Source organism: Rhineura floridana, chromosome 9, assembly GCF_030035675.1.
Source record: "Rhineura floridana isolate rRhiFlo1 chromosome 9, rRhiFlo1.hap2, whole genome shotgun sequence".
Taxonomy (NCBI): Eukaryota; Metazoa; Chordata; class Lepidosauria; order Squamata; family Rhineuridae; genus Rhineura; species Rhineura floridana.
This window is the reverse complement of record NC_084488.1, coordinates 34549296-34575517: the sequence shown is the minus strand read 5'-3', so window position 1 is coordinate 34575517 and position 26222 is coordinate 34549296.

Below are 26222 nucleotides of genomic sequence, written 5' to 3'. Positions count from 1 at the left end.
GACGTGCAAAGATATGAGTAGTGGCTTCTGCCTCCCTCCCCACCTCCCTTAACAGTGGAGAGACCACCATTACTATCTTACAGATAAAAAGAATTAGTCTACTACCTCTATATGTGTGTGTTTATTTTTAATGTTATTTTAGGCTACTTAGATGTGCAGCAGCCAAGGCCAGCACCTTGTAGGCTTTTTTTAAAAAAGTAACTGAAATGTAATTGTAGTGATTACTTTTGAGAAAAAGTAAAGTAGTCAGTTACTTTCAGAGCAATTGTAATTGTAACGGTAATTACTACTTTTGGGGCCATGTAATTGTAATGGTAATTTATTATTTTTTAAAAGCAATCTTCCAAGCTCTGAGTAAGCCCTGCCTAATTGCTTTAAAAATAGGATTGGAGAGGGAGAGAAAGATATACAACACAAGCACAATTCTTTCCTATGTTCACTCAAAAGTCCCATCAATTCACAGCACAATCCTAACCCCGTCTACTCAAAAGGAAATCCTATTGAATTCAATGGGGTTTACTCTGGGTATGTTTACTCTTGAAAAGCAAGTACTAGACTATTTTTATTTATTTATTTATTTATTTATTTATTTATTTATTTAGACTATTTCTATACCACTTAATATATAAAAATATCTCTAAGCGGTGTACAGAACAGTAAAACAACCACAACAGGTATTAAGATTTAGCACAGGAAGTATTGATCACATCATAAGAAGCCACCAGGGACAACAAGATGAAATTGGCTTGCCTTTCAACAGATCAACAGAGTGCAATGCTGCCCATAAGTAGCAGTCATTTGGAATGTTTAGGTGTATTGTCATGTATGTAAAGGATTTCCTCTTAGGCATACTCATTGTTATGATGGAAAGATGAATCCAAGGTAGCTTCCTGTTTGGGGATAGGAGGATGGGATCTTCCTCTGTCCTTCACAGCCAGGAACAGAAAGCAAATTTAACTCTCTCTTTTCTCCTTTTTTAAAGGAGGGCTTATTGCTGCAGAGTTATGTAACATAGCCTGGGGTGCTGGTGGCACACAATCCAAACAAGTCAAGGTCAAGCACAGGGAATCAGCTGAGGGCCAGATACAATCCAGAAACAAGGTCAGGAAATTGTCCAAGATCAATGTCAGGGATTTCTTCTAGCAGATTAGGGAGTATTTGCTCTAATGCCACGTACACCTCATCTTCCCAAATATTTTTCTTTCACTGAATCTTGAGAGGTATCCTCAGGAAAATTCAGGTAAAACCCCCCAACTCTGCACAGATTTGTTTTATATTATCTACACCTATTGCTGGGCCTGGCAACCAAGAGGCCTTCTGTATCTTTAAAAGTTGTGCAGGGGGGAGGCAGAATTCCACACTGTGGTTTTTTCCATTACAGGGTTGCAAGAACACCTGCACTTGGCTGACTTTCTCTTCTCCTAAAGATACAGGATCAGTCTGAGGCCCTGAGCCTAGCAACCCTAAACAGGATTAAAGCTTCAGTTTGGGAAGTTTGCAAAACACTGCCCTCTTCAAAATTTAAACCTGTCTGACTCCTCCACACAAAAGAGAAAAAGACTGAAAGCTTACTTATTCAATCTGTGAGATGTTCAGAAAAGCAGGAAAAAGCATGTTTTTGAGCCTTGGGCCAGTCAGTGCCTTTCAGCCTCAGAGGGAGGCAATGGTAACCCCCCTCTGAATACTGCTTACCATGAAAATGCTATTCATAGGGTCTCCATAAGTTAGAATTGATTTGAAGGCAGACAATTCAATTTGACTCTACATTTTGGCTCTATAATTCCTTGTCAATCACAACCCTGACTTCTTATTGGCTAAAAACCTGAAAGGGCAGGGATTAGAGCAGAACTTAAAGCAACTAAGACATTTTGGGGGGGCTGATGTTTTGGTGTATATCTCTGAAACCAGACCACCTAGAAACTTATTATTTTTTAAAATGAAAGCTGAAAGTCCGGAGATTAAGGTGACTCACCCAGAGACCCAGAGGAGCCCTGCAAAAACCAGAGCCTCCGGCTGAAAAACAGAGGTCTGGTAACCCTAAAGCAACAACAGTGGTTCCATGCGCTCTGCTCAATCTTCTTAAACCCACTGATGATGCACCTTGTTGTTTGTTTCTTGTCCAATAGTGGTAAAAGATAATTCACATACTGGGCAGCGTGGCTGCAATTGTTGTTGTTCCCAAGCTGCTGTCTATGAAGGTAGACCAAATCATGTGCGCTTTCTCTGTGTCAATTATATTAACTAGAATTGGGTTGCTGATAAAGTGAGTTTAATAGCAGCCCACAGGGGAGACAGAAAAGGGTAGAGAATCGTCTTACTCATTACTCAAACCTCTTTCTGAAGTGAAGTGTCAAATCTGTAAAAACTTTGGATGTTAAAAGGTAGGGGCAGGGCATTCCAGGCAGGGGGTTGCCAACCCTACTTGGATGTGGATATTTTTGCAGAGGATCCCTAGTCAAGCTTTACCAACAACACAATGCATATCATATCTACTGAGAAGTAAGTCCTATTGAGTTCTATGGGGCTTAGTCCCTTAGTGTGTTTAGAATTGCAGCTCTTCGGGGGCATCCATCTTTATTCCTGAGTGCTCCCATCTAACATCTCCACAACACTAGGCTCTTTTCTTTCTACAGTGGTCTTTTGGTGACTGGCCTGGCTTCCCTGAGGGCACTTGAACCCTTTCTGCCAGAAGCAAATTGGCTAGATTAAATGTTCCCTACCCAGGCTCCATCTTTTAGCTTTCTGTCTTAATTTCCAATCAGATAAATGTTTTTGTATGAATTGTATGCGCCAAGCAACTGTAGTTGATGCTTAATATATCATGCTTAATGATGTCACTTGGACCCGCCCCATGATGTCACTTGGACCCACCCTGTGACATCACTTAGGCCCACTCCGTGATGTCACTTGGGCCTGTCCCATGACATTACTCAGGCCCACCCCCCAAATCTCAGAGTTTGGGATGCTTCTGACCTGGCAACCCTAATTTAGGTCTGTGTGTAAAGAAACAATAAGCTGCAGTTTGTCAAGGGAGACAGAAGAAGGTGAGTTGTTGGGATCAGAAAGCTAAAAGTGTTTTGGGTAGCTTGCTACCTCTGTCTGGAAATCTGAGTTTGGGCCATGATTTCGACTGTCTGGAGCTGTATTACAACCTATGTTCACCTTGTATATTTGTAAAAGAATGTCATAAGTAGCCTCCTAAAGGAAACAAAACCTGGATATGTGCTGCACTACAGGAACTTCTCACCCCACTTGGAGAAATGGGAAGTGTGACCATGTATTTCCATAACATTTTGTCAGTTTTTGAAAAGCAGGATTCACCTGAGTCAAACCTGAGTTACTAATTTTCACCTGTTTACTTCTATAGGTTGACACAGGAATAAGCATCCATATCTGCATGAATCCAACATGGCATAATCTTCAATTTAAGTAATGTTCCTGATGTGGCAAGGCACATCTGCACGACAATAATTAAAAGAACCCTAGACCTTCCTTGAGCTAAGTAGCAGACTGTACACTGGCAGACTTGAGTTTAATAAACTGTATAGTAGAACCCTTTAATTTCCTTAGGAAAAAATAGTAATTTGTTTCATTATGTTTTCTTTTTTTGCTGAACAAGTACCTGCATTCCCTCAGTGGTAAAATAAACCAGCTGAGGTTTTAATGTCAGAAATAACTCAGCCCTTCCAAATACTGTGCATGCAAAGAGAGCTTTGCAGTTTAACACAGAGGTCAAAAAATCATGTTTCTTCTAAATGATATTGGAGAAGGATAATGGTGCTTCTTTCTATAATCTTGAGCAGGAACAAAAGACAATGTACACATGCTAGTATTCTGAACTGAAAATGCTTTTATAATAAGAAACTCCAGCCAGCAATGCACTTTGAAGGGATTTGGCATTGGACAGCTGCCTACCCACTGCATCATACTCTTCTACCCCAGAGACCCCTGTTTCTGGCCTATGCCATTCAGTTAGGGTTGCCAGGCTCAGGGCCTGAGAATGACTCTGTATCTTTAAGAGAAGAGAAAATTCAGCCAAGTGCAGGTGTTCTTGCAACATTGTAATGGGAAAAACCACAAGGTGGAATTCTCCCTTTCCCCTGCACAACTTTTAAAGATACAGAAGACCTTTTGGTTGCCAGGCTCAGCCTCCAAGAGCTCTTCTGTATCTTTAAAAGTTGTGCAGGGGGAAGGGAGAATTTCATCTTGTGGTTTTTCCCATTATAGCATTGCAAGAACACCTGCACTTGGCTGGATTTTCTCTTCTCTTAAAGATACAGAATCATTCTCTGGCAAACCTACATTCAGTGCAGCCTTAGCTTGTGAGCTGAGTCTTGGGCAGGGATGGAGGTGAGCAGCCTGCAGGGTTGGCTCCAGGTTTGTGTGGGCTATCAGCACACACCCCACCCCCACAATGCCAGTGAGAGCCAGTATGGTATAGTGGCTAGAGTGCTGGTCTAGCACCTATGGGATCGGAGTTCAAATTCCCAGTCAGTCATGAAATTCACTGGGTGCCCTTGGACCAGCCATTGTTTCTCAGTCTAACCTACCTCACAGGGGGGTGGCATGGATAAAATGTGGAGGGGCAGAACCACATACATCACACTGGACTCCTTGAAGAAAGGATGGAGATGCCTGTGCTCCCCATTACAATGAGTGGCAGGTGATCTTGGTGCCTCTGTATTGTTCTCCCACCCCTCCATCTTATAAAACCACTCATTTGGGTGGGTAGGTGAGTCCTTCTTGCGTACAGCTGGGAAGAAGAGGAGGTAGCAACAGGAGGGCCAGAGGAAGCAGAATCACAGATAGGGAAGAGAAGGGTAGCAGTAAGGAGGCGCTGCTGGGGCATTAGAAGGTACCTAACCATGCCATTTTGGTGCAACCAGGCATGATGGTGTGTCAGACTGGCATTGGCCAATCTGTCAATTTTGGTTTCTCTCAGTTCTTATTTTGCAAATCTCAATGTCAGTTCTCTGTATTTCTGTATCAGTTTGTGGCTGTTTCTTAGGAAAATTCATCAGCATTTTAGTGTGAATTTCTCTTCATATACACATTTTCATATGCAATTTTCCCTAATTTACACATTTTTCAAAGTAATTTTATTTAGTACAATTGCATATGTTATGTTCACTAATCTATGTATTTCTTTAAAAACAAAAGGGAGTAGAAAAAGAGTAAAACCAAACAAGAGATGGACTGATTCCATAAAGGAAGCCACAGACCTGAACTTACAAGTTCTGGACAGGGTGGTTCATGACAGAGGCTATTTATTTATTTATTTATATATATCCCACCCTTCCTCCCAGCAGGAGCCCAGGGCAGCTTTTGGAGGTGGATGATTCATAGGGTCGCCATAAGTCGAAATTGACTTTAAGGCACGTAACAACAACAACAAATGAATTTTGAAGGATGCCTATGTTGTTGTTTTCCTATAGTTTTCAAAAGTGCATATTAGGTATGTTCACCTTTCAGTGCAAACCGAATCAAATTTCTCCTCCATCATAGGTACTAGCTGCATGTGAGCAGATAGAAATTTCATACACACACTCTTTTGAAATATCTACAACCTGGGACTGCTGATTAACATTGAGTAAACATCTGCAATGATAACATTGCAAGGGCCAGCAACTAGCTCATGCTGTGTCCAGTGTAATGATTCAAGCAATGGTGGAACTGTGGAATTCTTGTATCATGCTAGTGCAAATACTTGCTGTGTGAAGAGGTTTAGCTCATCCTGACAACTGTACAGGGACCCTTTGGAGGGAAGGAAAATTGACAACTTTCAGAATAACTGCAGTGGTTTCTCCTTGAGGACAGCCTTTATAATTTTGTGGTGGTTAACAAAAATTTCCTTCATTGACTTGTTTTATGGTGAATTTGTATGAAAATAGCATATACCACAGATGTGCCCCTCAGTAAGGAAGCTGCTAAATCAGAAGGATTCACTAATACGCAAAAAAACTTGAGGTTTAAGAACGTACCTATAGCCAACAGATATTTCTATCAAACTGTAAAAACCAAGGACATTGGGCATCTATAATGAATGCACCAGTTGAGCAGGAGACCTGACCTCTTCTCTGAGATATTGTACTGCCCGACAAATTTGTAAAAATGCAAACACAATTTGCATTGGTCTTTCACAGTCCAATCCACTTCCTGTGTAGTTTGGAAGAATTTGGTAACGTGCCTCTGAGCATATGGGGAGTAGTGGCAACACCTGCCATCTAAAGATGGAGAATTACATTTTTATATGTTTGTTGGTGTTCTTACTTTGCTTCTTTTCTGTGTTACTACTGTTTCTACAGAGAATCTAACCTAGAAAGTTGTATTTCTCTCATTATTCATCATAGAAATCTGCGTCAAATTTATTTATATTAATTTCAAAGTCTTTTATGGGTCAATGTCATATGATGGTTGACAGCCTTTTGTGTTTCAAACTGGAGGTTATGCTCTATTTCTATTTGGGGCATATTAACAGTTGAATCTGAAACTGCAGTTTGATGTAAAATCAGACTGATTACAGTATGTTGCTACTTAAGCAATGACTCTAGCTGTTGGGAAAAAACAAAATTGGCCTGCCCAAGATGCATGTTTTCAGCCTGCTATGCTTAAACTACTCCACTTAAGGAAAGGTGGGCATGGTCAAATAAAAACGTAGAGCACCCCTAGAATTTTGCTAGAATATATTTCACCTCCCACTGTTTTATCTTGTGCAAACTGAGATACTCCTCATGTCCATTGGAAACTATTATGCAGAACAGTCTGTTCCATTATTCCACAATTGTTTTGGGAGCTTTTTTTTAGTGTTGCAAAGTGTTGCTGTAGTTCACATATTCACAGAAACAGAAGGAAAATAGAATGATTTACTATAGGAAACTTCACTGAAATTGCAAAGTAAATCAGACATATTTAAAGTGACTATCTGAACTACATCAACTGTTTTATTATCGTTGCTTCCTCCCTGCTAAAACAAGATCAGCATAGCACATATCTTGTTTCTGTTTTTGGGCTGATTGCAGGTGTTGCCACCACTCCCCATATGCTCAGAGGCACATGTTACCAAATTCTTCCAAGCTACACAGGAAGTGGATTGAACTGGGAAAGACCAACCCAAATTGTGTTTGCATTTTGACAAATTTGTTGGGCAGTACAATATCTCAGAGAGGAGGCCAGGTCTCCTGCTCCCCTGGTGAAGAAGGAGGTGTGAAAATTGGAGTGAGAAATATCAATAATTTAAGATATGCAGATGATACCATGCTACTAGCAGAAACCAGTAATGAATTGAAACGAATGCTGATGAAAATAAAAGAGGAAAGCACAAAAGCAGGACTACAACTGAACGTCAAGAAGACTAAAGTAGTGACAACAGAAGATTTATGCAACTTTAAAGTTGACAATGAGGACATTGAACTTGTCAAGGATTATCAATACCTTCGCACAGTCATTAACCAAAAATGGAGACAATAGTCAAGAAATCAGAAGAAGGCTAGGACTGGGGAGGGCAGCTATGAGAGAACTAGAAAAGGTCCTCAAATGCAAAGATGTATCACTAAACACTAAAGTCAGGATCATTAAACCATGGTATTCCCGATCTCTATGTATGGATGTGAAAGTTGGACAGTGAAAAAAGCGGATAAGAGAAAAATCAACTCATTTGAAATGTGGTGTTGGAGGAGAGCTTTGTGGATACCATGGACTGTGAAAAAGACAAATAATTGGATGTTAGAACAAATTAAACCAGAACTATCACTAGAAGCTAAAATGATGAAACTGAGGTTATCATACATTGGACACATCATGAGAAGACATGATTCACTAGAAAAGACGATAATGCTGGGAAAAACAGAAGGGAGCAGAAAAAGAGGCAGGCCAAACAAGAGATGGATTGATTCCATAAAGGAAGCCACAGACCTGAACTTACAAGATCTGAACAGGGCGGTTCATGACAGATGCTCTTGGAGGTCACTGATTTATAGGGTCCCCATAAGTTGTAATCGACTTGAAGGCACATAACAACAACAAATGAGAACTCTGACAGAAAAAAAGTCCAAAAGGGGTCTGGGTTTTTTCTCTCTCTTTTTACACTTTGAACTCTTGATTCTCTCTGACTGTTTTGTTGTGTCACCATGAAAATTTAGAGGGTTGTTAAGCAAGCATTTGTGACTTCAGAACTATAAGTTTTGTAAGGTTTTGTTTTGAAATGTACTTATGGGAAGCATCAGAATGGCATGGGGGGTATTTTCAATTTAACATTGCGGAATGTGAAAAATCCCCACTGGCTATAGTATACAGCCACTCTTGTGGCTGTATAATAAATTCAGGGTTGTTGTTGTTTTAATCTGCATGGCTTTAAAGTTGATTTGGGGAGACGGGGGGAGTGATAGTGAAAAGGGATTCATTTCTCCCTTATGGCTTTGTGGGCAATGATTTCAATATGGAAATGGCATACATTGTAGATGTGCTCCTAGGAAAAAGAAACCTACAAATTTTCAGAAGGATACATGCAGGGTTTAGGGACTTATGATGAATGAAAAATAAAACAATCAGCTTCCAGTTTGTGTTCTGCTCACTCATTGGCAGCAAAAGTCACAGAAATGAAGTGCAAAACAGATTTGACAGGCGTGAATGTGAGGGCATGGGGAAGAGACAGAAGGACTTGAGCATCTAACATTTTCTAGGCAAGCACGAGAAGAAGAAAGCCTCCTTCTGGGAGGAAAAGCAGCATATAAATTTAATAAACAAACAAACAAGCATAGAGCACAGCACACACAAGGTGTTACAGTTCTTCAATATATCTCATTCAAAGCACTGTGATTGGAGAGTCCTGGTAAAATAATTCTCACTGATTAGAAGCTAGATTTGTCAGTCACAAAAGAGCTCTCCCCATTTTCATAATATGACAAGTTTGGGGAGAGATATGTCAGGTTCAACAGCCTCACTGTCTGTAGTGTTGTTGTTTTTCAATACCTGAATCTCTGAATTACCCCAAATCTCTTTGGAGATCTGTATTTCAGTTTGGGTCATTTGGAGAGATCCTGATTCAGTTTCAACAATCCTCACATCTTTCCAACATTTTATCCAAATTCAATTCCAGCACACAATACTATGCACAAGTAGTTTGGTTCTGTATACATTCCTTGGCTGAGGACAAGATTGCCTCAGGGCTCTGTTGCTTGTAGAGTTGAGCCCCAGCAGGGTAGAATTAAATTAGATAAAATTTTGATTTACTGTATATGCCCCTTCTCTACACAATATACAGTACAAAGTAAGGTAACAGTGTGTGCATGTGTGTGTGAGAGAGAATATTATGTTCAAGGCAACTGACAATATACAAGGAAGATAACAACAATGCATAAAAACAAATGTAAATGAGCATTTGGACAACATTTTCAACATAATAACAATGTACTTCAAATAATATAAACATTTCAGCAATTCATAGAAAAACTTTTAAAAAATTCAGTCAGACATACATATTTTAAAAAGCCCAACATGCAAAAGCACCATTAGCAACCATCCCAGTAATGGGATCTTTTAAAACCCAACCATAGCAACAAGGGCTGTGCATGCCCCCTCAATCCAATCACATCTAGAATCTGGTTCGGCACTTTGGATTGGCTTCGGTCTAACCTGGGATGATCCAGGGCTGATCCAATCTGGATCCGAGAAGGAGGTAGGGGAAGAAGGAATTGCTGAATTTCCTTCCCCTCCCCTCTTGACTGCATGTTTAATCAGGATATTAAATCTTATTTAAACATGTAGTTTGTAGGGGGGCAGGGGAAATAGGGGATGCTGCCTCTCCTCTCCCCCTCTTGACTGCATGTTGAATGCCGGAGGCAGATAACCCTTTAAATATCTGCAGCTTTCAGATATCATGGCAAACCACAAACCATTAATTGTGGTTTGCTGTGACATCTGAATGCTGCAAATAGTTAAAGAAGTATTTGAAGAACTGTTCAGCTGCTGCTTACGCCCACTTTGCTCCTCCCTGCTAATGCTGGGGAGAAACAAATCTGGCTTAGTGTTACATCCAAACCAGGGATCATGGTTTGTTTTACTCAAACAAACCATGATCAGTTGGCCAAGAACAAGGATTGTGGTTTGTTTCTCCTCAGCACTAGCGGGGAAGAGTAAAGCAGGCATGATCTGCTTGGGCATGGTAAACTATTTATTGGTTACCATGATGTCTGAACATTCCCATTAACTCTCAGCCAACCAGCAGTACTGTTTGTATATTCTTCACCACAGATATTTACCTACAACAACCCGAAGAAGAAACTTCCTGCAATGGAAATTGCCTCTTTTGCACAGGGGTATTTACTAGTGTTGGCGGGCAGATTGGATCCATTTTTCAGCTTTCAGTTAGGGCATATGGCATTTGCACTAAAGAGGTGAAATGCATAAATCATGCACTGATAAAGCAAAAATAACTTGCAGCCAGATTTCAGAGTTATCTGTATGATCCCCAGGATGGATGGTTTTTATAGGCATGATTTTGAGTTCATTACAAAACAGAAAAGAGGAGCTGTTACTATTTGAAAACAATACATTTTCTTTACCTCGGTTTCTACAGGACACACAGGCAAATGATTCCCTTCTGACAAAGAAATAGAAAGAGCAATAACCTGGAAGTCAAGAAGGAAATAAAAATAATGATGGGGGGGAAATTGCATTTCAGTAATCTTGTTGCATGTTTATAAATTCAGTAGAAGCACATGGTAGGTAGACAGTTTAGTTTTACTGTGAGTTCAATAAGCTCCTTTCCTTAATAAGTGAGGGCTTGAAAGGAAAGAGTATATGCAGGGGGGGAAATCCCCCTAAAATCATGCCTCAGACAACATTTTCATTGACAACAATCACTTGTTCCTCTTGGTGGGACCTCGTAGATGTTCAAGCTTCTCCCATATTGGGACTTTGTGCATTACCAAGTCAATTGTGCTTCCTGTTCCTGTTCTCCTTATTAGCCGTGTTAGCTAAATGGAATTCCATGTTCAGTGACAGCAAAACTCTGAAAGGTTCAGAACTGCACAAAATGACCCCAGTGTGGTGTAGTGCAATGGTCTTCAGTTTTTTCAATCCAGAAACCACCCTATAACCTCAGTCTACTACATAGACCCACTTTTATTTTATTTTTTTGAAAATCACACATGGTCATATGATTTAAACAGCCTATTTGGGGTTTGGTTGTATGTATTTTTAGATCTCCAGTGTGTGTGTATATCGGATATCTCCAACACCCCTGTGAGGTAGAGTTGGAAACCAAGGTAGTTCACAATAAGAAATAAAGCCATTTAAAATACAATAACCATAAAACAAGTATAAAATAGTTGCAAAACAGCTTAAAGTGGCAAGATTCTGAATTTTGGGTTGGGTGAGTGAAGTTCCTTATCACTGAATTGCAGTCCGGTGCATGCTTCCCTGTCTGAGTAAGCCTAATTTAATACATTGGGACTTGCTTCTGAGTAAACATGCATAGGATTGCACTATAAATATTTTTAAAGGTCGCTTAAATGCTTATATAAATATTTCTTCATATTATGTCTTGATATGTATCTGATTTCACACTATGGTTATAAATTATTGTTTACAAATTATTATTTCCTCTATATTTTAAGTGTGCCCTTCTTCCTTGGGGTGGTCATGGTCCCCCTCTGTTGTTTTCACCCTGAGGGGCAGATTAGGCTGAGAGATGGTGTGTAGCTCATGGTCACCCAGTAAACTTTGTAATTTATTTTAAAATTTAATTAAAATGATTCATATGCAGGTAAAGTTTATGAAGTAATGGAGATCCACATAATACATTTAAAGCACATCCAACTTGTTTTAAAGCACATGACTTCCCCTAAGGAATCCTCGGTGGTGTAGTTTCTCCCTCACAGTTATAGTTCCCACCACCCTTAACAAATTACAGTTCCCATGATTCTGTGGTGGGATTCATGTGCTTCAGATGTATGTTGAATGTGCTTTAAATGGATGGTGTGGATCTGCCCTAGCATGCTATGCATTCATTAGTGAATTGAAAATAACAATTTTAAAATATACTTTATTAAACAGGGCTGTAGCTCGGTAGTAGGGCACATACTTTGCATGAAAAGGTCCAAAATTCAATCTCTGGAAGAGTCTATTGTCTGGAATCCTGGAGAGCCAATGCTAGTCCATGTCATCAGTACTGAGCTAGATGGTATCAAATGGCCTGACTTGGTATAACTGATTCCTTTGTGCCTAAAAGAAAAAAGAGACCCAAAGGCCACAATGACTCCAAAATTTATTTATGTATTTTATTTACAACATTTATATACTGCTTTATTACAAAAAACCTCAAAGCAGTTACAGAAGGAATTAAAACAGTAAAATTATTGGCAAAAACAGTTAAAGACAGGTATTTAAAAATGTTCAAAATAATAAAACCAACAGTGAGTTAAAAACAGATAGAAAACCATAGCTTCTATATGCCTGGGTAGGCTTGCCTAAACAAAAATGTTTTTATGTGAGTTTATAGCAGCCCACAGGAAAGGGAGGAAAGAGTAGAGAATCTTTTTAACTTATTTATTTCTCAGACTTCTCTCTGCAGTGAAGTGTCAAGTCTGTAAAGAAGCTTGGAGCAGCCACATTAAAAGGCAGGCAGGGCATTCCAGGCAGGGGATTGCCAACCATGCTTTGATATGGATATTGTTGCAGAGCATCCCTTGTCAAGCCTTACCAACAATGCAATCCTAACCATATCTACTTAGAAGTAAGTCCTGTTGAGTTCTATGGGGCTTAGTCCCTTAGTGAGTGTGTTTAAAATTGCAGCCTTCAGGGACATTCGTCTTTACTACTGAGCATTCCCATCTAACATTGTGACATTAGGGTCCCTTCTTCCTACAATGGCCTTTTGGTGACTGGTGTGGCCTGAGGGCACTTAAACCCTTCTTGCCAGAAACAGGTAGGCTAGATTAAATGTACCTTACCCAGGCTTTCTAAGCAGGTGAGATGGAATGATTCCATCACTTCAGCTGGACCTGGAGAAATGCTCATTTAGCTAAGATTTCAATCTTAATTTCCAATCAGAAATTTTTTTTGTTTGAATATGGTCCAAGCAAGTGTGGCTGATGCTTAATGTATCATGCTTAATGACACCACTAGGACATGCCCCTATGATATCACTGGGGCCCACCTCCTATGATATCACTAGGGCACATCCGTGAAATCTCAGGGTTACGGAAGCTTCTGACAACCCTATGGTCCAGTGGTGTAGAGCACTGGGGTTGGCTGAGAGATGGAGATTATTCAGCTACAAGAGTCATTGGCTGACCGTCGGTCTATCATTGTCTTTTAGCCAACCCACATAATATGGTAGTTTTACTATGGGCACCAGACTCTTTTTGGTTGAGATTCAATCACATGCTGGCAAATTCAGGTTGCACAATTATAGCTGAATTGGAGGCCTTGTGTAACAAACCCATTTGTTTCTTCCCTTCCCCACCCAATCGGGTTTTTTTTGCTATAAGAAAATTGATTAGAAAATGCAGCAGAAAGGGTGGGATAACACTTGCTTTGATGCAATGTCATCTAGCCTCCTTGCAAACACATCTGAATGCTCATTAAATAGACAGTGTTGTCCAATCTTCCTTTGAAGAAATCAGGATGAATACTCAATAAACAAGTCATCTGGAAGCTCCCTGAGAAATGAGTTTAGAATGGAAGAGCTTTGGGTCCACTCAAAATTTGCCCATGAACAAACAAACTTGTCCATTTCAAGGTGAATCAATATAAACGAATTGTGGGATGGGGTGGGGTGGGGAAATCATCAACAATGTATGCATGCCCTTGCTACATAGTAATGGAAAGTTGCTATTAATTTCATTTCTGAATTGCTTCATATGGATCATATCAAAATGATTTCACAATACAGTACAATAAAAGCATATATAAAACAATTACATATATATATATATATATATATATATATATATATATAGTTACAGGTTTGAGGTTAAGATTAGGGTTGCCAGGCTCAGGGCCTGAGAATGATTCTGTATTTTTAAGAGAAGAGAAAATTCAGCCAAGTGCAGGTGTTCTTGCAACACTGTAATGGGAAAAACCACAAGGTGGAATTCTCCCTTTCCCCTGCACAACTTTTAAAGATACAGAAGACCTCTTGGTTGCCAGGCCCAGCCTCCAAGAGGTCTTTTGTATCTTTAAAAGTTGTGCAGGGGGAAGGGAGAATTTCACCTTGTGGTTTTTCCCATTACAGTGTTGCAAGAAAACCTGCACTTGGCTGGATTTTCTCTTCTCTTGTTGTTGTCGTTATGTGCCTCCAAGTCGACTATGACTTATGGTGACCCTATGAATCAGCGACCTCCAAGAGCATCTGTCATGAACCACCCTGTTCAGGTCTTGTAAGTTCAGGTCTGTGGCTTCCTTTATGGAATCAATCCATCTCTTGTTTGGTCTTCCTCTTTTTCTACTTCCTTCTGTTTTTCCAAGCATTATTATCTTTTCTACTGAATCATGTCTTCTCATTATGTGTCCAAAGTATGATAACCTCAGTTTCATCATTTTAGCTTCTAGTGATAGTTCTGGTTTAATTTGTTCTAACACCCAATTTTTTGTCTTTTTCGCAGTCCATGGTATCCGCAAAGCTCTCCTCCAACACCACATTTCAAATGCGTTGATTTTTTTCTTATCCGCTTTTTTCACTGTCCAACCTTCACATCCATACATAGGGATTGGAAATACCATGGTCTGAATGATCCTGACTTTAGTGTTCAGTGATACATCTTTACATTTGAGGACCTTTTCTAGTTCTCTCACAGCTGCCCTCCCCAGTCCTAGCCTTCTTCTGATTTCTTGACTATTGTCTCCATTTTGGTTAATGATTGTGCCAAGATATTGATAATCCTTGACAAGTTCAATGTCCTCATTGTCAACTGTAAAGTTGCATAAATCTTCTGTTGTCATTACTTTAGTATTTTTGACGTTCAGCTATAGTCCTGCTTTTGTACTTTCCTCTTTAACTTTCATCAGCATTCATTTCAAATCATTACTGGTTTCTGCTAGTAGTATGGTATCGTCTGCATATCTTAAATTATTGATATTTCTCCCTCCAATTTTCACACCTCCTTCACCTTGGTCCAATCCTGCTTTCCATATGATATGTTCTGAGTATAGATTAAATAAATAGGGTGATAAAATACACCCCTGTCTCACACCCTTTCCGATGGGGAACCAATCGGTTTCTCCATATTCTGTCCTTACAGTAGCCTCTTGTGCAGAGTATAGGTTGCGCATCAGGACAATCAGATGCTGTGGCACCCCATTTCTTTTAAAGCATTCCATAGTTTTTCATGATCTACACAGTCAAAGGCTTTGCTGTAATCTATATCTCTTTTCTTAAAGATACAGAATCATTCTCAGGCCCTGAGCCTGGCAACCCTAGTTAAGATAGATGATTTCTCTGTGTCCCCTTTCCAGCCTCTGATTTGAGACCGTGAACCTGGAGGTGGGCTGTGCAGCTGAGGAACCTGCTCTGTTGGTCAGGTGAGTCTTCTTTGTTAGTCTAATAGAGTGGCCAAGTGAGCTAATGGGTCTGTCAAGTGCCCATTAACTGGTGAATGGGCCAGGGAGATCCTCTTGTTATTGAAACTCTTCAGGAGAGCCCCACTCTCCTGGGGCCAAAGAGAGGCTTGTATTTTTAGCTAGTCTGAGGACAGGCTGGGAACTGAAGACAGGCAGAGAGGCTGGCTCCCTGCACCATGGCTTTGGATGCCTCCAGTAAGCCTGCTGGAAAAGAAAGATCTATTGGACTGCTGATGCTTTGAACCCTCCATCTTAAGCTCAGGTTGGAATGTATGTAAAGAAATAAACCATATTTCATAAAGACACCACAGTCTCCACTGACCTGCTTTGCAAGGAAACCAAACCCTGGGTAAGCACAGGGATCCCTGGAGATCTCTCACTACTCGGAGATTAGGGCGGCGTGCAACAATATATGTAAAAGGTTAAAACAATTTTGGCATTTGGGGTAATAAAATAACTCCAGGAAAAGAAGTAAGTGCTGATTTTTGTAGAAATGTTCTGTACCGGCAACTAGGTCAGTTCTTTTGGTGGTGGGGAGGGGTGTACCCTAGAGAAATGTATCCAGTCAAGTAATCCACTATCTATCACTGTTCCCCCAATCAAAATGATTTATTTGCAGTCTCTAATGTTATGCCATTGAAGGTATTTCCCCCCCACTTTCTCTCTCTCTCACTCTTTCTCTCTCTCCTATTCTTTCTCTGTCTGCGTTCTGCATTTTCTCAAGGTAGCTTTCTCTTGAGCTAAATGCTAATGTAGCCTTTTGTTCAATCCCTCAACTGATCCATATGTGCCAGAATGGGAGATGCGAGGATATATTTTTGAAACCATAACATTTCATACATAATAACTGACAGAGGTGCCCCTGTTTTAGGGATGTAAATGTCACCTGAAATAGGTAAGGCTGCCTGTAGATAATCCCAAACGTATAGGTTACTACATGAATTCGTATTCTGTCGGTTAACTTGCTTGGAGAATAACTGAAGGTGGTAGACACCGGTGGCCTAAATGCATTTTGGATTAATTAATGCCCACCTCAACTAGATTGCTTGTAAATTCAAGTGGTTTTAATAAGCGGTTAGATGGAAGGAAAATATTAGCTCTCCTTAATAGGCAGAATACAGCACTTTCAGCGTCAGCACCAATTATGTAGTGCACTTCTGGGTTTCAAAGTGCTTCACTTGTATAATTTAGCATTTATGTAAGGTAGGCTAATATTATCTAGGAGGAGGTGGGCTGGGACTGACTCGGAGATATTCTGCTTTATGTAAGGGCCTAACTAATATCAATGATGTGATTAGCAAAAAATGTTGTGGTTTTAAAAAAATTAAATAGCAAGTACAATGAGGTTGTGGTGATTGTCCTCTGGAATTCATCATACATGGTGCATATACCTTTCCTCTCCAGGTGTGATATTAGTAAAAAATCACTCCCTTGTATGGCATTTAGCATTAGGAAAACTCCTCTGATTAGTATCACCCTTCCCAGGGTGCTGTATTCCTGAGAACAATTGCACCCCCCCCACATGCACCTGGTATGCCATTTTTTAAAAAAAACCTCATGTTGCTAATCATGTGATTAGTGGACAGTGTAGTTAGACCCTAAGTCTGCAATGTACACTTACACTGCATATTTGAATACAATCCCATGCACACTTATGCTGAATAATCCCCATTGAATAAAGTGGTATTTATTTCTGAATAAACATGGATAGAGCAGGCTGCATGGACAAGTACTGAGCTCATGGCTTTGGTGACATCTGAAGCAGGATCCTCCCAGCTCGTGCTCTTAGGATGCAGCTAGACATGACAATGGGAAATCTGTAATCAGATGTAGGTTTTAATTTGCACAGCAGGTGGAAGTGTGGAATATGATCAGGACTGCAGCTGTGTGTGTGTTTATATGGATACGGATAGGATCAGGCTGTCGCTCCTTTCTCTTACTTCTTTAAAGCACCTCCTTGACAATCCATCCCTGAGATATTCCCTAGGAAAATCCTCCCCCCCCCGGTGAAGATGCCCTGTTAGTACCTGGGTGTTTTTCCCAGCAGGATAAATAAATAGCAGCTTGTGAGAGGAGCTATTTCAACTCAGAAGCTCATGTGCAGGGCTAGCTCTGGAGGGTGGCAGGGTTGGGTATATGACCTAATCATTTCCATTTTGCACAGCATATCCAAGAAGATACAACCTAAGAGAATTCTCGTTTTGGATGTCCCGCCTTGCTCAGGTTAGGGGACCCCACTGAGCATGTGATGCCTGAGGGCCCCTAAAATCCTGGAGCCACCACTGCTGATGGCCTGGGCTCCTGAGATATAAATCAAATAATAAATAAATGTGGAAGGAAGGGTTAGCCTTCCTCCCCCAGTACTATAGTCCTCATCAGATTCAGGCTCCCCTGCTATTAAACTTTAAATATAGATCTCTTGCTGTCACATTTTGTTTGGTCCCCACCGCACCAGCTCTGAAGCTTCTGTAGTATACAAACAGTTGCTTCAAATCTCTGAACAAAAGAAGAAGCAGGTAATTAAGACCATCATGTTTTTCAATATGAAAGGTTCACTCTTTCAACATTCCAATTTGGGTTGTGATGGTTATGGTCACATCTCCTCTGATCATGTTCTTGTACCTATCCCAAGTGGATTGTCAAGGAGGTGCTTTAAAAAAGTCAGAGAAAGGAGTGACAACCTGATCCTATGTGTATCCACTTAGAAGTAAGTCTCAGTGAGTTTGGAGTTCATCTCAAATGAATCTGCACAGGAATCTAAGGGAACAGTCAGGTAATTAGGGGTGGTGAGTGAACCTCGGGGCAGTGAGGTACTGCAGTTGGGTCAGTATGATGGGAATGAGAAGGAATATGAATGGGCTAGCAGAGGTGATATCAGTGAAGGTCTTTGCGCGCATCTAGCAGCCAATAAAAATGGACAGAGTATAGCTTGCCATTGCCTCGTGAAGCAGCATGCCTCTGATTACCAGTTGCTGTGGACTGCAAGTGGAGAGGAAGCTGTTGCAGTCAGGTCCTGGTTGCGGATTTCCCATAGGCATCTGTTATGAGAACAGTCCCCTGGATGAGATGAGCCATTGGCCTGATCTAGCAGGGTGGTTCTTATGTTCTTGATACCCTGACAAATCATGGAGAAGATACAGAATTAGGAAAGTGAGCCAGTGACTTCCTAGAAGTAAGAGGGGAAATGTCTAACTACATCAATCCTTTAGTTGTGCTTTAGCCATAATACAGCAGAACAGCTATTTGCCACATTCTCAGATTGGCTAAAATGGCAGTTGTCTTGCTTGAGATTCACAGTTGTCTCCATTGTTCCAACTCTCCTGCGACATTGGCAGCTGGAGTACCAGAACACTGCCTTCCACCCAGCGTCCAGCTGCCATTATTCAAGTGCCCTTGCCAATATCAGTTCTGGGGTTGGGCCCAGCTACTGGCAGAAACTGTGTTGCAACTTCATGCCAATAGAGGACTCTTTGCACCTGATCCTGGCTACCAGACTGGAGAATTGGTTTATAGGATGAAGATACAAGGATGAAGTGTCTTATGTGAAATCAGAAACACAAGAAGAACCATCACAATACAGAAAGTCCCTCATGATTCCTCATTTCCATCCCCTTTTCTGTTCTGCAGCTAAATATGATACTGTTAATAGTTATCCCATGTCAAGGTATTAAGAGTTTTAAAGAACCAAATGATTGACATTTTTACAATATACCTCTATCTGGTAGAGGAATCTGATGAAATTTGAATACATATTCTTTATAAACTATATAAAAGATAGTGTTATATTTTAAAACACTATCACTTAATCAATAGACTTGCCTTCCTAAATATGTTCTAAGCCTCTAAAATAAAATGAAATCTTCATGGGGCAATGACAAGCCATATTCTCTGCCCATTTTTATTGGCTGCTGTATGCTTGCATTGTGATAGCAATCTTGAATATTATAGGATGAAAATTAGAACTGATGTGACTCAAAATAAGAAAAAGTTCCACTTTACATTTCAGTTGTAAAATCTAGCTATAAATGTGCTGCTTTGTATTAAATTAGTTCACAGCTTTAGAACAACTTGGAAAGCTTGAAGTTCTCACATAACAAAGAATGAAGTTCTTTTCTTCAGTAGAATTTTAAGGTTTTAGACTGCAATCCAATACATGTCTACTCAGAAGCAAGCTCCATTGGGTTCAATTGGACTTACTCACAGGCAAGTGTGTATTGGATTGCAGCCCTCCAGGGTGGCGAAACTTTGGCACTCCAGATGTTGCTGAACTACAATTCCCATCATCCCCAACAAGCATGGCCCATGGGCAGGGATGATGGGAGTTGTGGTTCAGTAACATCTGGAGTGCCAAAGGTTCACCACCCCTGCATCACTGCCCCAAAGTTCTGAAATGTATTGTCCCTGTAGACCAGAGATGGAGAACCTCTGCCTCTCCGCATATTGTTAGACTGCAACTCACATCAGCCCTGGACAGTACGGCCAATGGTCAGAGATGATGGAAGAATTAATGTTAGAACATTTGGAGGGCCTCAGGTCCCCCACCCTTGGTGTTGACCTACCAAAGCTGAAACAGAACACATATCAAACATTCTGAAAATGTAATAATCCTGGCTGTATTTTACTGGATAGTAATGAATAGATGTGGTGTCATTTTAATGGCATGTTGCATGTTAGTGTCAATTTACTTGTTTAAAACATTTCCTACTGATTTTTCATGGAGTATAAATTCACAACATAAAGAACACAATCATAAAGACACAATATGGTGATCATGCAAATAAAACAGCCATAAATTTAAACACCCACAGAAAAAGAGGCAGGAAAATAAAGGAGGGATGTTTTGAAACCCTTCTAAAAACTCAACAGGTTTTTCCCCTGCCTAATCTCTTCAGGAAGAAGTTTCCATAATTTTGAAGCCAAGACAGAAACTGTGCTAAAGATGCCACTGATTCCTTTTGGCTATGGCTCAACATTGTCCATGGTCTCATATGGGATGAGGTATAAGGGTCCCAGGTTCTGCAAGGCTTTCCACTGTTAACCCAAATAAAGATTAACCCCATTGTTTCTAATTTGGATACAATTTCTAATTCATATCAATTTGAAATACAAATCAAGACCTTGGAATGGGGCAGGCTAGCAATCCAGCTAAAAACACCCTACCTGTTGGTAGAGAGGTTAATGGTAAAATGCAATCCCCCTGAAGGAGCAGGTTCGTAGCATGGGGGTTCTCCTAGAACCATCTCTGTCACTTGAGGCTCAGGTAGCCTTGGTGGCATGGAGTGCCTTCTACCAACTTTGGTTGGTGGCCCAGCTACGCCTCTACCTGGACAGGGATAACCTGGCTTCAGTTGTCCATGCTCTGGTAACCTCCAAGTTAGATTACTGCAATGCGCTCTACGTGGGGCTGCCTTTGAAGACGGTTCAGAAACTGCAGCTTGTGCAAAATGCAGCGGCCAGATTGGTAACAGGGACCAGACGGTCTGAACATATAAAACCGATTCTGGCCCGTTTGCATTGGCTGCCTGTATGTTTCTGAGCTCGATTCAAGGTGCTGGTTTTAACCGATAAAGCCTTACATGGCTTAGGATCACAATATCTGATGGAACGCCTCTCCCAACACGAACCCACCCATACACTACGCTCAACATCAAAGGTGCTCCTCCAGGTGCCTACTCTGAGGGAAGCTGGGAGGATGGCAACGAGAGGGCCTTCTCAGATGTGGCCCCCAAATTATGGAATGATCCCTCTGATGAGGTGCGTCTGGCGCTAACACTGTTATCTTTTCGGTGCCAGGTCAAGATTTTCCTCTTCTCCCAGCCATTTTAGCATGTGTTTTTAAATTGCTTTTTTAAAAAATGTGTTTTTAAATGTGTATATTTGTTTTTAGTGTTTTTGATTGTTGTAAACCACCCAGAGAGCTTCAGCTATGGGGCGGTATACAAATGCAATAAACAAACAAAAAAATAACTATTCACTAATAGGCAAAAAACCCTTGCAGTTTAAAAACTTACCTATAGCCAACAGATCTTTCTATCAAACTTTAAAAAACAAGGAAATTGGGCAGCTATAGTGAATGCACCAGGGGAGCAGGAGACCATGAGTCGTGGTCGACTTGAAGGCACATAACAACATCCCTCCATGGACATAGCTGCTTTATTTTGACTAACAAGAGTCTTTCTCTGACTCTTGTTTACATAAGCAGGGTGAGAACATTTGCAAACCAATTAAGCTCATTGTCCCTTCTCAGCTTGGGAAAACCATAAACAAGTCCACTTGGGCAAGAAGGGGTGTGAGACGAGCTCATCTTGATTGTTTTGGTTAATTGAACAACTTTTCCCAAGCCCTGCTTTTGAACATAGGCAGGATGAAAAACTTCTTTTTCAGCTTATAAACCATGCCAAAAAGCCTGTGCTTTGAGCTCTCCAGACTCCAGTACTATGCAATGCCAGTGTGCAAAAGCAATAAGCACCCCATAAATCAGGAGTCCCGAGGCAAGAATTATGGGACAGGGGAAATTGGGGATACCAAACTAACCTTCCTCGGCCCTCACATCAAGATGTCTTCTGGAGATACTTGGCACCACAGCCACAAACTTGGATGGCTTTAAAAGAGGAATAGACAAATTCATGGAGGATAAGGCTGTCAGTGACTATCAGCAGTGGTGGCTATGCTCTTCCACCACTGTTATAGGCAGTACGCCTCTGAACACTAAGTTGCTGGAAATCACAGGAGGGGAGAGTGCTCTTGCACTCAGGTCCTCCTTGCGGGTTTCCCTTGGGCATCTGGCCAGCTTGAAAACATGATGCTGGATTAGATGAGCTTTTGAACCAGCAGGGCTCTTTGTATGTTCTTAACATAGAATCACAGAATCATACAGTTGGAAGGGGCTGATAAGGCCATCAAGTCCAACCCACTGCTCCATGCAGGAATCTAAACTAAAGCATACCCAACAGGTGGCTGTCCAGCTGTCTCTTGATTGCGGCCTATTGCCGAAATAAAACACAGACACCATTGTTTGGGTAAATAATGGGCCACTTTATTTAAACAGTATCAATTGAATAATGAACCTGCAGAAGGGAGATTAAGGGCGGGGCATTCTGGTGATCCAGGCAAAGCCTGTTAGCAGCTATCGGGCGACCATGCCCTGCCTGAGCCTGGGGCTGCCCTGTGCCAGCCCTCCAGCTCCAGCCACACCCTGAAGATGTGTAGGGGGTCCAACCCGCATCACCGCCCCTCGGAGCCCTGAAACTCCGAGCGGATGAGGCACGTTGGCCCCAAAGGCGGCCCGTACCCTGTCCCCGGGCCGTGTAGCCCTGAGCTGCAGGCCTCCGGACCGCCTGTCACCCCCAAAGGTGCCTAAAGGTGTCACCTAGCTGCCCTTTCCCTTTAACCTTTCCCCGCACTTCTTCGCCACAGAAGGGGGACAAGCCTCTGCTTAGTCCCCCTTTACCCCACACCCGATAAGAATCTGGTGTAAACCCTTCTGCAGGTCCCTTAGAAAGATGTCGTTGCCCGTGTCCGTCAAATGGACGCCGTCAGGCCGAAACAGCTCAAGCTTGTTGTGGCCCACCTCAGGGTGGTGGATGACAGAACCTCCCAAGTCCCTAAGGGCCCTCTGAATTTGCCTGTTCACCTTTTTCCGTGCCCTGTCCATCCCTCGTGGGTCACCGGCACAATTCCACCTCCTGCGCGGCAGGATGTCTGACCACACTAAGTGCACCCCCGGCCAGCGACGTGCAATGGCCCGGAGGTCACCGCATGCCTGTTCAATTAGGGCCTTGCCCTTTAACAGACCCAAGTCGTTGCCCCCGAGGTGGATGACCAGCACCTGGGGCACTGCCACTTCCACAGCCGGTTGAAACAAGGCTGGCAGGAGCCCGTCCCAACGCATCCCCCGACGTCCCAGCCACCGCACTGCGGCCCATTGACTGAGCCCCAGCTGCGTGCCAAAGCGAGACTTCGCCGCTCTGCGGCCCGCCCAGAACATCATACTGTGGCCACATAGGAGGATGCGTGGCTGCTCCGATCTTGTCCAGCGATCTGTTGAAACAACAACGACATTGGGTAACAATGGGGGGGCCCTGGGGGGGCCAACATCTAGCCGCTGGCATCGTGTGTGTCAGCAAGTGGTCTAACGTAGGCCTTGTACGCGTCCGAGGACCACCCGCCCACAGCCTGAAGCCTGTCTTTAGAGAAGCCCAATAGGGCCGCCGTGGAGGCCGCGCCTATCCGGAAGGAGTGTGTCCCGAACTTACTGGGGTCCACGCCTAAATTCCCCAGTGCAGCCTTCGCCACGGACCAGAACTGGTATCTGGTAAGGGGCTGGGAGTTCCTATGTATGAATAGGTACCCTGACTGCGACCCCCTCGCTGCCACAAAACCGCGCAGGGCTGTTACTGGGCAGAGTTCTTGCTGCCGGCATGGGGCTAATACCACCAGGCGCCCCTTACCATGCTGGTCCGTTTTAGACCGCCTGAGCCGCAGGAGGGCCCGCTCTGCCCTCCAGCTGAGGTCGGAGACTAGCAGAGCTCGGAGGGAGTTATCCATCTTAGAAGCCGCCACCACCTCCCCAATTCGGAAGGCCCCAAAAAACAGAGTGAGGGCCGCAGCATGATATAGCAGGGCCTCGAAAGGGGAAGAACACAAGTGCTTCCACTGTCCCTGCAGGCCAAACAATAGCTCCGGGGAAAAGGGGAGGCGTGCATCCGGGGGGCAAGGGCGCTCGCGGGACCAACCCTCCAGCATCCGGCGCACCCTAAAGTCACCCGTGTAGTCCTGAAAGCCCCGTGCCTTCGCTAGGAAAGCGAGGCCTGAGAGCTTACCTTTGATGGTCCTGACTGAAAGGCCTCTCCGTTTCCCCTCCACGCAGAACTCCATAAGCTGCTCGACCGGGATGGGCCACTCCTGGGCGTAACCCCTGGACTCTCTGAAGTTTGATAGATCCCTACCTGCCCCCTGGTAGCTGGCCAAAGTGCTGGGCGCCACAGAAAGGCTTATGGCCCTTTCTGATTCAATCCTCCAATCTCCCATAGCGCTGGGGGGAACGCCTCCGGCAGAGCCCTTGCCCACGGTGCCAGCTGGCGAAACTTCTCCATCTGGTTCCGTGATAGAGCATCAGCAATACTATTGTCAATACCCGGAACGTGGCGCGCCAGGAACTGAATATTATAGCGAAGACATTGGAGCACGAATGCTCGCACCAGAAGCATAACGTTGGGGTTTCTAGAGGACAGGGTGTTAATAACGTGCACTGTGGGGAGGTTGTCGCACCAAAAGTGGACTGAGGAATTACACAACTTGTCGGGCCAGAGGTGTACGGCCACGACAATGGGGAAGAACTCCAAGAACGTCAGGTCTCTGGTCAGGCCAGCCAGTGTCCAGCCCTGCGGCCAGCTGCCGTGGCACCATGAGTCATGAAGAATGACCCCAAAACCGAAGGCACCCGAGGCATCGGAGTGCACCTGTAGCTCAGCCTCCAACAGGCGATCCCTTCTCCATAGGGAGACCCCATTAAATTCCCGCAAGAAGGTGGACCACACTGTCAGGTCAGCCCTAAGAGCGGCTGTCACCCGTGTGCGGTGGTAGGATCGTGATAGGCCAGCCATGGCGTCATATACGCACCGCAGGAAGGCACGGCTGGGCGCTACAACCCTGCAGGCAAAGTTCAGATGGCCTGCCAGCCGTTGGAGAGTGGCTAATGTCACCTTATTAGAACTGACCACTTCTGAGATCTTCTCCCTGAGGGCCCCCAACTTGTCATGAGGGAGCCTGCAGCATTGGGCCACCGTATCTATCTCGATGCCCAGAAACGTGATAGCGGTGGATGGGCCCTCAGTTTTCTCGGCCGCGAGGGGGACGCCCAGCTCCCCAGCTAGCCCCGCGAAATGTGCCATGAACGCCCTACAGGTGCCTGAGTCCGCAGGGCCCGCAAACAGGTTGTCATCCAAATAGTGTACCACTGATTGCAAGCCTGCGCGCCTCTTGACCGCCCACTCCAAGAAGGAGCTGAAGCGCTCGAAAACAGAGCATGATATAGAGCAGCCCATAGGCAATGCCCTGTCCACGTAATATTCACCCTCAAAAGCCAAGCCCAACAGCTCGAAGTCCTGTGGGTGGACCGGGAGGAGGCGGAAAGCAGACTTGATGTCACACTTTCCCATAAGGGCCCCAACCCCGCAGTCCCTGACCATTCGCACAGCACAGTCGAATGATGTGTAGCGGACTGAGCACAGCTCCGCTGGGATGAAGTCATTGACTGACTCACCCTGTGGAAAGGACAGGTGGTGTATCAGGCGAAATTCGCCTGGTGCCCTCTTGGGGACGAGGCCCAACGGGGAAACTCTGAGTGAGGGGATGGGTGGTGCAGCAAAGGGGCCCAAAACCCGGCCGGCTACTACTTCCTTCCTAATTTTTTCTCTCAGAACTGATTCCATGCCTTCCACTGACTTAAGGTTGCGAGACATGAAAGGTCGCCTGGGACCCAAATAGGGGATCTGAAAACCCACTGTGAAGCCTTCGAGTAAAAACTGGGCATCTTGGACTAGGGGGTAAAGGTGGAGTAAGTGTTGGAGCTCGGCAATTTTAATTGGGCTGGGGCCCCTTTCCCTGAGCTGCGCCTGCAGCCCCTGTCTTCCTTGCGCCAGCCGAATCCCTGTTTCCAC